Below are 11,460 nucleotides of genomic sequence, written 5' to 3'. Positions count from 1 at the left end.
ATTCCCAATGTGTTGCTCGATTCCATCCTTAGACTTTTTCTGATGAGGGGTGTTTATTTACTGATCAGCTGACTATGCATGGCAAATAAGATTGAAACAACTACCTTATCAAAAGCTTTAAAAGGCCCCGGTCACCTTTATTTATTTCCGGGTTACCAGGCTGCAATCTAATATGTTACTGTCCGAATGCTTCAGTACCCATTTAGGCAAATTAAGCGCACCGCTACAGTGCATGCCTACAAAGATCCAAGATGTGTATAGTTTCCATTATGCACCTGCTCTGGTCAAACCTGCCATACTTGTTACAGTATACCCTGTTGCCCTTTGCCAAACTTTGTGATCAAAGGCTCAGCTCCTGGGCACTTCACGAAAGTTCACAACCGACCTTAACACTTCATTGACAATTATTTCAAGAGCTTTCCAAAGCATGTACTTAAACAGAAACCGTTCATGCCCCACCTGGTATCAGTAATGGTTCAGCCTGCTTCACTACACACTCCACCTAATCCGCCCAAGACCTCTAGTGGTTACCTGCAAACAGCCTACCCCTGCCCTTTAGCTTGACAAACATCTTTTAGTTGATCCTGGTACCCATGTGCTTCTTCCCATGCTCCTGTCCTTTCACTCATATATTCAGCAGCTTTTAAGGATAGGCAAGATGACCACGCTTCTTCTAGGACCCTCTGTATGGACAACGATGCAAAATTCCTTGGCTTAGAAAGCAAGTTTACCAGAAAGGCTTGTACCATCTTCGCTCAGGCAATGTAGACATGATCCTTACAGGACGGAATGGCTCTTACATGAAGAGAATTTTGCAGCCTTCAATGGAGAGCAGTTTACCAATTGAAAGTTTGGTGCCACATGGGCTGAATCTAGCAGTCATTTGTACTTGGCATCCATTGAAAGCGCTTTAGGCAATTTGACAACAGACAGAACTGAATGATTTTTGAGGATTCAATTACCACAGAAGTAGCTCATCCAGTGGCCAGAGTGGTAAGTAGCAGACATCAGCCAATGACTACCCTGATGCGACACAAAATGCACTACCCTTGGTTGGTATGTTGAGTACAAATATGGGCCAGAGTCTGACTTTTATTTCTTGCCTCTGGACCAACACGGAGGACCATTGGGCACTGCTACTAGTAGGGCAATAGTTCAGGGACCCTATTCATGTATCTTCCCACCAATGCCAAACATGCACTTTTTCTCCAGAGCCGCTTTTAGAAGGTATGCAGCTCTTCAAGGAGGCAGCTACAGGCAGTACTTATTCCGGATAGCAACAAGGGATTTTATAACCACTGTTGTTATGTAATGCGAGCATGCTTTTTCCCTAATACCCACCGTAGCACTTTTAAAGCACAGACTCCTTGTCAGAAGCCTATTGTGACTTTGCACAGGGTAAACAGATATTAGTTTGGTGTGAGGAATAGCATCAGCAAGGATTAAGAGGGAGGGAAAGGAGTTTGCAGACACAAGTAGGGTGTTGGGCAGGGCTGAATGTTTGCATTATTATGGATGCATGTTCGTCCATTATATATGGATTATCTTTTAAAGAGACGAGACTCCGAAAGTTTGTTGTGCTACTGGGGTTGGTTTCCAAGGCAGTTTTGCACTGTTACAAGACCAAGATCGAGTACTGCTGGTGTTTGAGGGGCTCAAGAGTATGTTCAGGCAATCTGGTTATGCACAAGAATATGGTGCTTCTTTCCAATTACAACGTTCCACAGATTCCTCAAGATCATATCTTTCAAGATGCCACTGACTCAGATGCTATATATACTCTGGATGTTGCCATTTCACTCTCCTTCCTCCCTCCCTGCCACCCACCCACTTCACAGGTCATTACACTAGCTCCTTCTCCATACCTCCAATGACTGAGGCTCTGGTTTATACAGTCTGGTTATCCCTCCTGTGTTGGCCAGACTTCCTGTGGGGGTCTATATCTGGGCCTGTGAATTGGTGGGGAGAGGGAAGTGGATATGTACCCTGGGCTTAGATTGGTTCATTAATTGATGAGGGAGGTGGACCAAGCCTATAAAGGGCTGGTCCGCCACAATGGACTTCATAGACATTATAACCAGTGTTTGCAACGAGATGTGGAAGCTATGATGTACTCCTGCATTGACACTGTCATTTGAAACCACTAGCAAATGCGTGGTATGTGGTTTAAACACGTCATACTTCTCTGGTGATTGCTCCGTTGAGTGAGTGCAGATGGCTCTATATCTTAGCCTCCTGTGTTCCCTGGAAAATTTGCTTTGCAGATTGCAAGAGGAACTAGGGTCTGAGGGAGTCCACCAGTGAAATTGCGCAGGAACCCGACTGCTGATGTCTGCCAGAGCGCAGAACAGCAATCCCTCACACAGTATACTGTTGTTGCTGAACGAAAGCTCAGTCTCTCCCTTTCTTAAAGACCAGTGTTTGTAACCTAATGTATCACTGACGGGTTGCTGTTTGGTGCTAGTGCAACAGAGCTGCAGGCAACGGTTGCTCAAAGGCACCTCTTATAAATGGCTGAAGGGGTCAGTATCATGGTGTTTTCTGTGACTAGTCTGCCCTCCATAGGGGTGAAGTGTGACTAAACAAGGGATCTGCCCCCAGACCCATAGTCCTCTAGCTTGGGGCGGTACACTGCCCCTTTAGTCACCTGATGAGAAACCTGCATAATTAGGCAGGGGACTTCATCCCAGTATACACAAATAATATTTGTAAATTTGTGCCCTTTCCGTCTCAAATTCTATACTTTTTTCAGAAACTCTCAGTTACTAATAAGGTAGCTTCTCGGTCTTCATTCTTTTTGGCTCTTGACAGGTGTACTTTTAAAAAAATAATTGTTTTAATAGCTTTGCTATTTTTATCCTTAAATCTTCAGGCTACAGCATGGATTTTGCCTTTTTTTTGTTTTCTTCAATCTGGCTCTACATAGGCGTGGCTCTGTACCAACTAGGTGCTTTCCTTCTTTGATTTCACTTTCCATTTTTCTGTTTACACTGTTATATTTCCGTTACTTAGAAGCATAATTAAGGGTCCGCCTTTTTCCTCCCACATTTTAGATACCTTTATGTTTTATGTCTATTTTACTAAACATTGGATTTTTGTACAGACAAAGATTGCATCATGGGTAACAATTTATTTCTTCACACTTAAAAGTTCAGATATCACAATAATTGTTGAAGGATACTTTAAGCCTCAGAAAGCACTGTGAGCATTTTAATACATTGGTTTAGTTACATCTCAATTTTTCTACTGAATACGCATGCAGCTCTGACACTTTCAAATACTGTTTCTTAATGCGCCCATGTTGGAGGACATTTTTGAGAGCTAGCTCAGACATATGTTCCCCGACTGTCTGTGCCCAGAATTCTATGGCAGAGCAGGCACCCGGGCTATAGATCTTGAAACTAAACCCTTTAGCAGATGCTTACCCTGAAATAAATATGTTCAGGAATCTACGTCCGCTTTCACGTCTGAAAATAATGACAAGGACATTTCTTGAATGCCCCCCATACAAAGCAACTCTTAAAATGTTTACTAAAACAGAGGTCCGGTGATTCTATTACTACGGATTGGTTATTGGATGCCTGTTGATAAACTGAAAGAGTAAATGACTTACCTTCGGTAATGTTCTTTCTGATGAACGTTTCTCCTACGGATTCTACATCTATAATATCCATTTTCCAGCGCTACTGCTCTATAGAAAATGTTATATATGGAATACATTACTCACCATAATCGTATTTCTGGTGCTTGTATCTGCCTAGATTCACATGCTATGCATAGGCCGACATCTAGTGGAAGTTGCAGAGTATTACGGTTGTTTTCAAAACTCGAAAAATGGACACCGAATAAGTGGGGCAGCTAGGCAGGGCGATGAGGAATCAGTGGGAGGAACATCCATCAGAAAGAATATTACTGAACGTAAGTAATTTGTTCTTCTAATTGACTCCTTCCTCATACCGATTCTCATCTATGATAGGCTCCCAAAGCAGCACAACAACCTGGTAGAGGGAGGGTAGCAAGGACACCACGTAAACCAGAAAGCTCTGAAGACAGCCCTGCAGAAACAACCAGACATTGAATCCAAGCAGTAATGCTTAGCAAACGTGTGCAAGGAAGCCAACACTCTGGTGGAGCGAGCCCCACAACCCTTAGGGATATCCTTGCTGGGCAGATCGTAGCATTCACACATGCAGAGAGTGATGCATCGAGACAAGGTCTGCTTCGTAACTGCTCTACCTGCACAGGCACCCAGGTAACCAATGAAAAGCTGGTCATCAGTCCTGTTCTCCTGTGTCCGATAGATGTAGAACTTGAGGGCCTGCACCGGATCCACATCTGCCATGGAAGCATGAGGAGGAGGAAAGAAGACTGGTAGATGGGTCTTTTGAGAGAGATGGAAAGAGACCACCTTCAGAAAGAAGGAGGGTCCAACTCTCAACATGCCTTCTCCTTCGAGAAAACAAAGTAGGGAGGAATAATAGACAGAGCCTGGAGCTCACTCACCCATCTAGCGAAAGTGATGACAACCAGGATAATCACCTTATGGTTGAGCAGTCCTAGCAAACAAGAATGAAGGGACGTTCATGGAGCTCCCATTAAAAACATCAACACTACATTGAAATCCCACAACTGAACAATAAACATGGCGTATGGGGAAACATATTGGGAAGACCCCTCAGAAATTGAATAACTGTGGGGATTGTGAAAAGGAGCTCTGCTCCAGGGGCTCCTCTTGAAGATCGAAATACCCACAAGATTACCCCTTCACTGTACCAATTGGTAGGCCTGTCCGGGCCAAAGACAGAAGAAATCCAGGAAGTGGAGCAAGTAAAAGGGTCAAGATCCTTCTCCAAGCACCAAGATGAAAACATCTGCCACTTGCAGGCATAAATGGACTTGGTGGTGGGTCTTCTAGCAGATAGGAGTATGTTCAGAACAGCCTCTGACAAATCTCACTGCCAATATCTCAGGATTTCAGCAGCCAGGCATGAAGATTCAGGCTGCAGAGGTTTGGGTGCAGGACCCTCCCCTCCCAAGTGGGAGAAGAGGTCTGTCCTCTGCAGATGATGCCATTGAGGACAGGTGGCCATGTTCAACAACTCTGGTACCACATTCTCTGGGCCCAGGAGCGATCAAATCGTGGCCCCGAACAGAAGCAGTCTCCGGAGATCCAGAAGAATGAAAGGGATCGGTGGGAGCGCATAGAGCAGGTCATGAATACATCCCCCAGAGCACTCAGACGAGGAAATTCCCTGGAGCAGATGCGCCTGCACTTCCTGTTTACACTGGAAGCGAAGAGGTCCACCTGGGGAGTACCTCCGTGGGAGAAAATCTCCTGCAGAACTTCCTGGCAGAGCTCCCATTCATGGGAAATTGAAGACTGCCTGCTCAGTGAATCCGCTAGAGTGTTCTTCTTGCTGGCCAGATGGTTCGCAGTCACAGACAAGCTGTTTTCCAGAGCCCAGAACCACAATCACATTACTTCTCTGCACAGTGGCAGGGAGCTCACGCCACCCCTCTTGTTGAGGTAATGCACGGCTACGGTATGGTATGGTCTGTAAGGACCAGTGATGTCTTGCCCTTCAGAGAGGGGAGGAAAGTAACCAGGGCCAGCCTCATCACCCTCAGCTCCAGCAGACCGATTTGCTCCCGGCACTCAAATGGGGACCGCAATCCGCTCAGTCAGATCTTGTAGGTGAGCACACCAGCCCTTCAGACACATCTCTGACACTAGGGTCACTTGTGGCCAGGGTTGACGGAAAAAAAAGAGAACACTTCAGGAGGTTGCCCTTCACAGACTACCATTGGTGGTCTCCAGATTCTCTCCGAGACCAGAAGGTCGTCTGAGGTCCATCCCTGAAACTAGGACTTTTTAGAGCTCAGAAGCCACTGTAGCGACCTCACGGGCACACGGGCCTCTGGTACCACCAAGATGCACAATGCCATCAGACCCAGAAAGCACAGAAAATCAAAAGGTTAAAACTGTCATTTGAGGTTGAAAACCTGGTCGATCTTGAAGATGTTTGCCTCTCTGTCCTCGGGTGGGAAACCCTAACCTAGGCAGGAGTCCAAGACCGCCCCGATAAATAGGAGGGACTGGGATGGCGAAACCTGGGACTTCTTAAAGTTCAGGGAGAAGCCCAAGCTGTGCGACAGGCTGCACGTTCGGTACACATGTGCCAACGTTAGATGTGGTGAGCATGCTTGGATGAGCCAGTTATCCAGGTAGGGAAAGACATGAATGCCTTGCCTCCTGAGGCGAGCCACCACTACTGCTAGCTGCTTCGTGAAAACCCTGGTTGCTGAAGAAAGACCAAAAGGGAGGACTTTGAGCTGGTAGTGACAGTTCCCCACTTCGAAACTCAGGAACTTCCTGTGCTTTATGTGGATAACCACCTGGAAGTAAGTATCCTGGAGATCCAGGGAAACAAGCCAGTCGTTCACATGCACTTCTCCTTGTGCAAGTACAAGTGCAGAAGCTGCAAATTCAGAATGGGTCTCAGTCCACCGTCCTTTAGCACGAGAAGTATGTCGAGTACCAAACCCCTGTCTCATTCCAAGCAGGGTACCATCTCTATGGCCCCTTTTGCCAGAAGCTGATGGATCTCCTCCAGCAGAAGAGGTTTCCGGAGTTAAGGGGTATGATCTAGAGGGAGAGAGGCAGAGGGGAAGCATTATCCCTGCTGTACGACCTGCAAGGCCCAGGCGTCTGAGGTGATAATTCTCCATTCCTCTCCAAATTGGGGCATTCGCCTAGTTATCAACATTACCGATTCCAATCTGTAGGTGCTTATCTAGTCCTGTTTTTTCCTTTGCATTCTGGAAATTGTAGCCTGAGTTTTATAATGGGGAACGTGGAACTACAATACCCAGAATACAAAGATAAACCGAAGACTGGGTAAGCACCTACAGACCCAGGAATGGGTCATGTTGGCAACTATGTTTTCTGCCCCCTACAGGGGATGAATGGCTTCACAGAGGCTTCGCGCCAGGGGTTGCAGAGGGCACAGAGGCCTCCTCTAGGCGCACCGTGTCCCCAGCCCCTGTAGGGATGGCAGTGTCCTTGCCTGCCCGAGGAAGTCTGGCCTCTATCGCTCTGGGCGTAAGAGGCAAAGGGACAAAAACTCCAGTCCCTGCCCGCCGGGCTTGCCAGACGCTTCTGCTACACCATCAACCCTGACTTGACGGTCGCCTTAGAGGCCTGGAACCTCTGGAGCAACTCGTCAGCCTTGGCGCCGAACAAGATCATGCCATCAAAGGGCATGCCCTGGGGCTTCTCCTGGATGTCACTAGGGAAACCAGACATCCTTCAGCCAAGAAACAGCCCTCAAGACAGTGCTGGTAACCATCGTCCTAGCAACAGTGTCTGCAGTGTCCAGGCCAAACTGCAAAAATTGACGGTAGACTTCCTTGCTATCTTTTAATAATGTCCTGAAAGCTGTCCTGCATCTCCCCTTTCGGGGATTTGCTCCACCGCCTCGGTTATCACGGACCAGAAGCCAAAGGAGAATTTGGCCAGGGCACAAAAGGTATTGGTGCACCAGAGACCCAGGTTGAGGAGCCAAACATGCATCCAACTGTTTGCTCTCCCTGTCTGGGGGCAATGGCGAAATTAGGTGGTCTTGAGGTTCGACGTAGCCGCCTGTATCACCAAACGCTGCAGAGAAGAGTGGGCAGAGCAAAACAAGGGGTGCAAAGGGGCCGGCCTTTGCTTTTTGGCCAAGTCACGGTTCACTGTGAGAAGTGATGCCGGTTTAGCCCAAAGCTCCACCACGGCACCCTCCACAGCCTGATTGAAAAGCAGCAAGGTCTCCTTCTTAGGACCCTCATCAAAAATGTTGCACAGGTCATACTACACCTTAGGCTGTGAGGGGGCCGACAGCCCAAGGGTGTCGACCACCTTTGCCATTAGATGCTGAAAAGCAGCCTGGGGATTGTCTGCGCGGCAGCAGGCAAGTCGATTTCTGGAGAGGTATCCAGGCCACTTTTTGGCTGCTAGATCCACCAAGTCACCCTGTTTCCAGTAAAACTCCTCTGGGAAGTCCCTCACCTCCGTGGGGTGGAAGGGTTCCATTCCTAAAGGAATATCACCCTCTTCATCATAAATGTCCTTCAAATGAGACATATATGCCATTCTTGGGAATGGAAGGAACTTTTTAGCAACTCTGACAGCGCACATGCTCCGGGTCCATATGTGGGGGTGCCGACGTACAAAGACTGAATGGTGCGCCCCTTCCTAACAATCTTGTCACGTTGTACTGCGGTCGCTCTGCTACCTCCTCCAAGCACAGTGGTGTCTACCAGTTCTGCTGGAGCATCTGGTGCCACAGGCAGGGCTGAAGCTGCCAGCGCCTTAGCAAAGATGTCAAGCACCTTTAAACAGAATGCCTCCCATTCGTCCAGTGAAGAGGACTTAGTCTGAAAAGGTACCTGTGGGGCCCCATCCTCCTGGCCTTTCTTGGGAGTGTTGAATCCCCTTCTTCAAAGACAGATGGGTGATGCTGTGAAGAACCACCAGGCGACCTCGACCTCTCAGAGTGCTTCTTTTTCTTCTTTTCCGCTCCTCTGCATCATGCTCTACAGCCTTGACCAGGCCTGCTTATTCTCTCACTCCTTGTGGAAAAAGGTGAACAGTTTCAATTTGCGTTTTCGGCGCGCCTTTGGGTGCATCGGCTAGCATGATGTGCAGTCCTGCGCATTGCGGCCATCCCCAAGGCAGTAAAGGCATATGCACAGCGGGTCCGACACAGACATTTGTCACCCGCAATCCACGCCGGTTTTGAGCTAAGAGCTGTGTTCATAGTAGCAATCAGACTGTGCAGAAAAAAGGAATCAAGGTCACGGGTGCAGCACCTCTGTATTTACTGGCCCCAGCATCATTTGCAGCGTGGTGCGCGTAGAGGCATCGGGCGGAACCAACGCAGAGCTGCGTTGTGCCCCCTGGCAGATGAAAGATTCCGAAGGTTAACTCGCGCTGGAAGATACATATTATAGATGAGCAATCCAAGGGAGGAAGGAGTACATTAGAATAAATGTTTATTTTTGACCATTTCTAGCACATTAATTTGTAAGCATATATACTTTTAAAGGTGAGCAGTGTATTTGCATGTTCCACTATAACAAGGTTGCTTTATGCAACAAATTGAGGTCTAAGCCAGTTGGATTTATGTTGAGCCACAGACTTGGTAGCCCACCTTCCTCTTAGGGCACGTGAGTTAACCGAGAGGACAACCAAAGCAAGGCTCACTGGAGAAAGTGATTGAAAGGAGAAGCCATACATGCTGGAACTTAGAGACAAAGTCCCTAGAGCCAACTGAAAAAGTGATTGAAAAGAGACGACGAATGCTGGGCCAGGGAGGCAAAGTTCATGGAGCCAACAAGGAAAGGCATTGAAGGAAAAACACTGAATCCTAGGACTTGGATTCAAGGCTCCTAATTACACTTGATGAAGAGACTGAGATAAACCCTGCGAGAAGTGAAACCAAATTCCTGACAAAATAGAGATTAGAGTTCAGGAACACTTGACAAACTTTAAAACATAGTACCATTTTTAACCCTTTTCTGCTGCTCCTCATTTCAGGAAATTGCCATAAATGCCAATACTTGCCACATACTAGCAATAATTACCATATGACGTGAGTACCTCAGAATGGTAGGCACTGTGATAATACTTGGCATATGATGCCAATGCTGTGAAGAAAATGTGGCCACCTACGTATTCGATGGCAAATCTAGAAAGAGGGAGCATATGGCCTTATAATGACAATGGGCCTCATTACAAGCATGGCGGTCCGGGAACTACGGTACTGGTAAGCATGCTGGTACCGTAGTTCCCGGGCTGCCATACTACGGGCTGTGCTCGCGGGTGCCCGACAGCCCACCAGGTTTTTGCTCAGCGAGCACAGCATGTCAGATGCACCGGCACAACCCTGCATGTGCCAGTGCACCCGACGTCCCCATCCCCATTCAGCCCTATTGGGCAGAATGGGGATGAGGAGGCCCTTGATTCCGGCACCCGAAAAGGGGCAAGTACTGGGTCTGCCTAACTCTGCATGACCCGGTTCTTGCCCATTCACGGGTGCCGTAAAAAATGCAACTCCGGCGGCAGCCGTGCCATTTTTAACGGCACGGCTACCACCAGAGTTGTAATGAGGCCCAATGTCAAGCAAATGAGGAGAATACCTAGGCTAGAAACTAAGTATATGATTGTAATACTTGAAGAGCATTTCAACATTCTACGGTATAATAGAAAACTAAATCTCTGAAAATGCATCCATCATCTTGGATAAACTAATTCCACATTTCTACAAGTTGACCTTCAGAAACAGGCAGAGCAATAGAGGATGTGTGGTGACAATGCTCTACCTGGAAAACCTAACATGCACTGTAATATGCACCTCCAGCTACCAGTTATTCTAGTTGCAATCCTTACGATGTTCCCCCAAACCTAACTCATACCTTAATTTATCATTTCATCAAACATCAGGGCATAGCTCTACCTTACTAGAGAAACTCGCTGGCATAGCTCTGTGTTCCCAAACTGTATCACAAGTCCTTCTGATGAGTATTTTAACCTCTGGGTGGGACTAACAAAATCACATCAAAACAGAGGCATTTGAAGCAGTAGAAAACATGGGCACGCTAGGGTTTATCTGACAAACTCACTCACCAATGCATAGAACCAGACATTCACAGGATCTCAGTTTCATGTGGCTCGAGAAACATGAAACGTAGAGGTTGAGTCAAAGTCCTAGTCTGACAATTTCCTGATTTCCCCGAATTGCCAGCTGACACTGCCCGCGTACAACCACAGGACCGGGGAGAGAGAGACCGGATCCCACAGACACTTGATGATCACCCCAGTAGACTCTGATCCCTTTCACAACCATATTTGAGTCAACACCAAAACTCCTCTTAAAAGTGCTGAACTTGACAGTTTGGTCCAACCTAGCAGAGATGACGGGACACAGTGGCATTTTTGGTGTTCATTAAAGACTTTTATTAATAAAATAAAAGTGAGTTTGGGGGGAAATCCTACCTATCCCCAACTCTCCGAGGGGTTTCCCTGATTCAACAAAACTAAGAAACGTATGTGTCAAAATATCCATATCAAAATAGTTCTCTGTCCTGTTTCCACAATTCTAAGCTGACCCTCAAACACTAAACTCACTATAACGTGAACATGAGTATGTCTTTTAGCTGAACACCTGCCGCTTCTTTCCAAAGTTCCAAACACAAAGCTTTTCAATGTCACTTTAATATACTCTACCTCTTCCCCAAGTTTCCTTCAGTTTCACAGTTCAACAATGTTCAAACTCGAAAAGGGATGATTCTTCCATTTGAGATTTTCTCAATTTCCACAAGTCAAGGCAACGTTCACAAGTCAAGGTAACGTTCACACTCCAAAGGGGTATGGTTCTTTTTTAGATTCCACCTTCAGTTCAAATGCAGGGGATTCCT

General features: G+C 47.0%; 1 protein-coding gene across 3 annotated transcripts in view; it reads right to left on the bottom strand.

Annotated features, from left to right (window-relative positions):
• FASTKD1 (FAST kinase domains 1) overlaps positions 1-11,460 on the bottom strand; it is a 677,639-nt gene that overhangs the window by 186,779 nt on the left and 479,400 nt on the right. The gene's annotated exons all lie outside the window — the stretch shown is intronic.

This window comes from Ambystoma mexicanum, chromosome 9, assembly GCF_040938575.1.
Source record: "Ambystoma mexicanum isolate Mex_15411 chromosome 9, UKY_AmexF1_1, whole genome shotgun sequence".
NCBI classification, from domain to species: domain Eukaryota; kingdom Metazoa; phylum Chordata; class Amphibia; order Caudata; family Ambystomatidae; genus Ambystoma; species Ambystoma mexicanum.
This window is presented reverse-complemented; position numbering and strand designations above follow the sequence as displayed.